Source organism: Cynocephalus volans, chromosome 4, assembly GCF_027409185.1.
Source record: "Cynocephalus volans isolate mCynVol1 chromosome 4, mCynVol1.pri, whole genome shotgun sequence".
Lineage (NCBI taxonomy): Eukaryota > Metazoa > Chordata > Mammalia > Dermoptera > Cynocephalidae > Cynocephalus > Cynocephalus volans.
In genome coordinates, this window is record NC_084463.1 from 84,898,387 (window position 1) to 84,904,386 (window position 6,000).

The following is a 6,000-nucleotide window of genomic DNA, read 5'->3' on the forward strand; positions in this document are numbered from 1 at the left end:
GCCACATCACACTGACACAGACTGTGCTGCCTCCCACTTTTAAGAACCCTTATGATTATAATGGGCCTACCTGGATATCCTAGGCTAAGCATCCTACTTTAAGGTCAGCTGATTAACTGACCCCTTGCCATCTTACATATTCACAGGTTCCAGGGATTAGGATGCAGACATCTTTAGGTTGTTATTCTGCTTACCACAGCCTCGAGAGTCACTCACAACCCACCTGCAAAAAAAAAATCTCTTCTCCAACCCATATGAAGCCAATTCAGGAACGCATGCAACACTCCAAGGAGTATTTCCTCCCTCAAAAAACTCTATGCATTTTCACATTTCTTTGTATTTCCTCATGTTGCTCCTCCACCTAGAATGTCCTTGCCAATCTTTTCCATCTGGTGAACTCATCATTCAAGAACTAGCTCCTACCCAATGATCTCGAGGTGTCAAAAGAAAAAAAAAGAGAGAATGAGCTCCACTCATGGCTACCACAAACAGCTGGACAGCTTGCACACAGCACAAAGGCAGCTGGTAAAGCTGAGGTATGGTGGGCTGAACCCATCCACCCAGCTCCCCAAACCAGGCCTGCCTGAGGCTGCAACCACCAGGAAGAAGACAGCAAGTCCAGAGGAAACACGGTTTTTCTAATACATTTGGCCAGAAGGAGCACCTTGCCCAGTAACTCAACCTTTTCCCCCTAATTACACCATCCTCTAACTCCACAGCACTGAGTTACCTATATACTATTTACTATTATAACATTTTATACATATTTACTATTATAAAATTTGTCAAAATGTATCAACCGCACTCCACTGCATCACCGTTCCCTAGGGACCCAGATATGAATTTTTCCTATGTACATTTACATAGGCCTCAACAAGTGCCTGTCAAATTGTTTCAAAGGTTTATAAATCCAATTGTTCAGTATTTCACCAGTGAGGCAACTAAGCACCACCATGTACCCTGGTTCTATAATAAAAGTTGTATTCCCAAATGCTACCACCTGAGGAGCCACACAATGAGGAGTCTGCACCTTGGTTACCAAGAGAGTAACAAATCTGCTATTTAAATGATTACATGCTAGTATTGCTGGCCCCATTATTTCTTGACCAAATCTTAAAATATGTCTAAAATTAGAAAAATAAAACAGAACAATGCTCAGAGGAAAAAGAGCTATTCCTTCAACTTAATGAAAAGATTGGAATTTAAACATTTGTTTAACAAATGAATCTCAGTAAAGTACGGTGGTTTGGAGTCTGGTGTCAGACCTAGACTGCCTGGGCTAGAACTCCTTTTTCACTAGCTATTTAACCTTGTGCAAATAATTTAACCTTGCTATGCCTTAATGTCTTCTCATCCGTGTAATGGGAACAATTTCACATGGTTGTTTGTTATGAGGATATGGTAAGTCAACATGTACAAAAGTTTGATAAATGTTACGAATTATCATTAAAACAAGAGACCAAAAAGAATGAGCCAATGCTACAACCAGGGCAAAGCCTCTGGAAAAGGTCTAATCTTACACCAAACATCATCTCAACACTGACTGAGCACCTCCTCAAGGACAAGCACTGTGCTACCAGTCTCAGGAGAGCAAAGATGACTTTGGTGGACCCTCCATATCCGTGGGTTCCACATCCATTCCACATCCATGGATTCAACCAAATGTAGATCCAAAACATTCAAGAAAAAAAACAGATGGTTGTGTCTGTACTGAACATGTACAGGCTCTTCTTGCCATTATTCCCTAAACAATACAGTATAACAGCTATTCACACAGCATTTACATTGTATTAAATATTACAGATAATTTAGAGATGACAAAGTATATGGGAGGACATGCACAGTTTGTATGCAAATACTATGCCATTTTATATGAGGGACTTGAGCAATGGATTTGGGTATACAATTGGGGGGGGACAGGGGGAGAGATGTCCTAGAACCAATCCCTTATGAATACCTAGGGATGACTGTATATCACTGGTCTCTGAACTTGAGAGGTTCATGATCTAGCAGGCAGTTAAAGAAGTTAAATAAAGAAGCAAATCATCACAGCCAGGTCATAAATGCTATAATAAAGGTATTTACACAACCCTACAGATGCACAGCAGCCCTAAATCTGCCTGGGGAGGTCAATAAGAGAAGTGTAAAACAAATCTTGAAGGACAAGTACTACGTATCCCTAGGGTGGGTGGGAGAATGGGAATGCTCACTACAAGCAGTGAAAACATCAAGTACTGGAGAAGAAACATCAAGAAGCATCAAGAAACATGGCCAATTTACCAAACTGCAAATCATTCCTTCATGTGTGCTTGTCATATACTGCTTGGTTTACATACATTATTTGAACCTTACAACCTCTGGGTGATTAATAATCTGTTTGTTGAATTGGGAAACTGAGACTCAACGGACATTAAGAAATGCAGCTAGTCAATACCTAAATTCAGTGAGATTTAAAACAGGTCTACCTGACCACAAATAACTTAGTTTTTCAATAGACTAGAACATGTTGACACATTGTTTGAAAATTTTCCTGAAAGTAACTGTGAGCCAAGTAAAGGTTTTAATCAGGAGTAAAATGATTGAGAATAGACTAGGGATGTAAAAGGCCTAAGAGCCAAATCCCCTTGGCCACCTGTTTCACTATTTAAAGTTTTACTGGAACACGATACTCACTCATTTACATACTTCTATGGCAGCTTTTGTGTTACAAGGACAGAGTTGAATAGTTCTACCCTTATGACCTGCAAAGCTGAAAACATGTACTATCATTTACAGAAAAGGTTTGCTGACCCCTGCTGTAAGCGACATCTACCGTAGTATTCTAGACAAGAGATGATGAGGCCTGACCTAGGGGATAGCAGTAGAGATGCAGATGCACTTGAGAAATTTAAGAAGCAGAATAGATCACCAGTGTGATCAGTCAGATGGTTATAAGAATGGGTAAAAGAGAAGTGTCTAGGATTTCTTCTAGGTTTTCTGGCTCAATGGTCTGCTTAGATGGTGGAGCTAGGATGTGCTAAGCTAAAAGATGGTCCCCAAATATGTCGATGCCCTACCTAACCCCTGGAACCTATGAATGTTCCCTTATAGGGAAAAAGTGACTTTGCAGGTGTGATAAAAATTAATCACACTTCTTGAAATAGGGAAATTTTATCCTGCATTATCTAAGCGGGCCCTAATGCAACCACAAGTGTCCTTATAAAAGGACAGCAGAGACAGACTTGACATAGAACAGAAGAAGGCAACATGTCCACGGAGGCAGAGATTGGAGTTATACAGCCACAAGCCAAGGAATGTTGGCAGCCACGAGAAGCTACAAGAAGCAAGGAACAGATTTTCCCCTAGAGCCTCTGGAGGGATCATGGACCTGATGATGCCTTGATTTTGGCCCAGTGAAACTGATTTCAGACTTCTGGTCTCCAGAACTGTGAGAGAATAAATTTCTATTATTTTAAGCCACCAAGGTTGTGGTAATTTGTTAGAACGGCAACAGGAAACTAATACATAGGATTATGGATTTAGGAGGGGTTGCTGAGGTATGAGGGAAAAGAAAATGACTTCTGGCACTTAACGTATCCTGTGACTCTATTAGGTAAAACATCCAGTATAGTCAGAAATAATACGAACTCAGAAGAGCTCTGGGCAGAACACAATAAGAAGTCACTGGTACACAGGAATAAACCAAAAAAGGGCTGAGGCTATACTCCCTAGGCAATTCTAGTCACAGTTCGAAATGAAATCTAATGGCAATTTACTTTACAGTGCCTTCTTGAAGTGCTTTGTATACAACAGTAGCAGTAATGATATAACAGCGAATATATGGAATATCTCTATGTGCCAGGTGTTGTGCAGAATGCTTCACATGCATTATCTTACTAAATCCCCATAACGACTTATAAGGTAGGTACTATTATTACACCTTTTAAAGACAAGAAAAGGGAAGCAAACAGAGTAACTTGCCCAGAGTCACATATCTGGTGAGCAGGAGCCGGGATCAAATCATCATCTGAACTCCAAAGCCCAAACTCTCAAACTCTAAGCTCTAACTTTATTGTTAATCTCAGGGTCATTTAAAGGAAGACTACACCAGGATGACCCATGATGACTTAAATTCCAGGAATATTCCACCTGTTAAACACCTGACTATACTGTGCTAGAAGGGGGCAGTCGCTGAGTTGGGTGAGCAGGCTGAGTTCGGTGGGTGAAGGCCATGGGATTTGGGGGAAGGAGGAGAGGAATTGAAGGACCTAAGGATCTTGAGGGGGAAACAGGTTAAGAGGTCAAAGTCCTAACTACAAGGATACTTATCTGGGAACATAAGCTACAATATTGGGGATGATAGGCAACAGGAACAGACCAACAATCTAACTTTTCTACACCAATTCTTTGATAGCGACATGAGCAAGTGGAGAAAATGAGATGCGCACAGGAAGGAGGATGGATGATGTTGAGGGACACAGTCTGTCTTAACCATCAAAAGCAGAAGCTTTGCAATTAGAAAGACATGAGTCTAGGATCCAATTCCAAATACCTGCTAAGTGTGAGAACTTGGGATAAGTTTTCGTATCTTCTTGAAGCCTCAATTTTCGCATCTGTAATATGGGAATATTCAGATCCATACCTAAGAAGTCAAATAATTAATACGTGATTTAAAATGTAGGTGTCGTTATTACCATTACTGTTGTATTATTACTATAAATACTGCCCTTAAGTACCATTGCATTTCTAACATTTTTTTTTTTTTTTTTTTTTTTGTCTTTTTCGTGACCGGCACTCAGCCAGTGAGTGCACCGGCCATTCCTATATAGGATCCGAACCCGCGGCGGGAGCGTCGCCGCGCTCCCAGCGCCGCACTCTCCCGAGTGCGCCACGGGCTCGGCCCGCATTTCTAACATTTTTTAAGTGTGGAGACGACGGTGGAGAGGCCTGGGTTGTGGCACCCACTGGACCACTCATGGGGCCTTAACAGGGCTTCCGGTGACAACTCCCACCCCGTTCCCTTCTCCAGCCAGTGGACTTACGGCATGCTCCCCAGGCCGGGTCCCCCCCCCCCCCCCCCCCCGCTGCCGGCCCACTCCGCGCGCGTCAGGGGCCGGTCCGCGCCTCCTCCCCAGCTCCATCCTCACCTTCTCGTAGTTCTGAATAAGGCGGCTGATACCCTCGCGCTCAACCTGCCACTCGGGCTTCTTCAGCTGCTTCCTCAACTGCTTCTTTCGGTTCTGCCTATGGCTGTGTTTTTTCTTCCAGCGATTAAAGCTCCGCACCGGGTCGGGTAGGGCTCCCGGAGTCCGGGAGTCAGCAGTTTTGCCCATCACGGCGGCGGCGGCTACAGCACAGACGGCTGCGAAACACGATTCCTAAGGCCAGGCGGAGGCGCGGCACTGAGAGGCGGCGGCGCGGCACTGAGAGGCGGCGGCGCGGCACTGAGAGGCGGCGGAACCAGCATGGGGAAAGCGCACAGGGGCGCATGCGCGAATCCAGGAGCCCGCCCCCGAGCCTTTGAAACCTGGCGCGCTCCAATGTCGTCAAGGAAAAGGCGGGCGGTGATTGGCGATTTGGCTTCCACGGGGAGGAGCAGTCTCGGGGAAATGGAGACAAGGCGGTCTGAGGGGGAGGGCAGGTTCAGCGACTGCAGGAGCACACCCGGTCTTTAAAAGAACGCCTGCGTACTGGTTGCCGTTACTATGGTGACGTCATACTAAACTTTTAACGGCCGTCACGCATTTTCTCTGAGTTGAACTTTGCAAAACATTCCCGAACCCGCACACGTACAATCTGTGAGTTATAACTGTGATCCTCATTTTGCATATTTCGGCCCAGGGAGCCGAAAGATTTGCCCAAAATCAAGCAGTTAATGACTTCTGATTTCCGCCCACTGCAGTGTATCTCCCTAGGAAGAGAAATGAATATTGTATATTCCTCCTATGCATCTCTGGGTTTTCCCTTTTCTCTGGGCCGCTCAGACACTACCTACCGCAACAAGGGAACTAGAAGAGAGTC

The 6,000-nt window shown here is 44.3% G+C and overlaps 1 pseudogene; it reads right to left on the reverse strand.

Annotated features, from left to right (window-relative positions):
- The window catches only part of LOC134376251 (probable ATP-dependent RNA helicase DDX10), a 44,458-nt pseudogene extending 39,131 nt beyond the window's left edge, over nt 1–5,327 (reverse strand).
- Between the last annotated feature and the right edge of the window lie 673 nt (nt 5,328–6,000).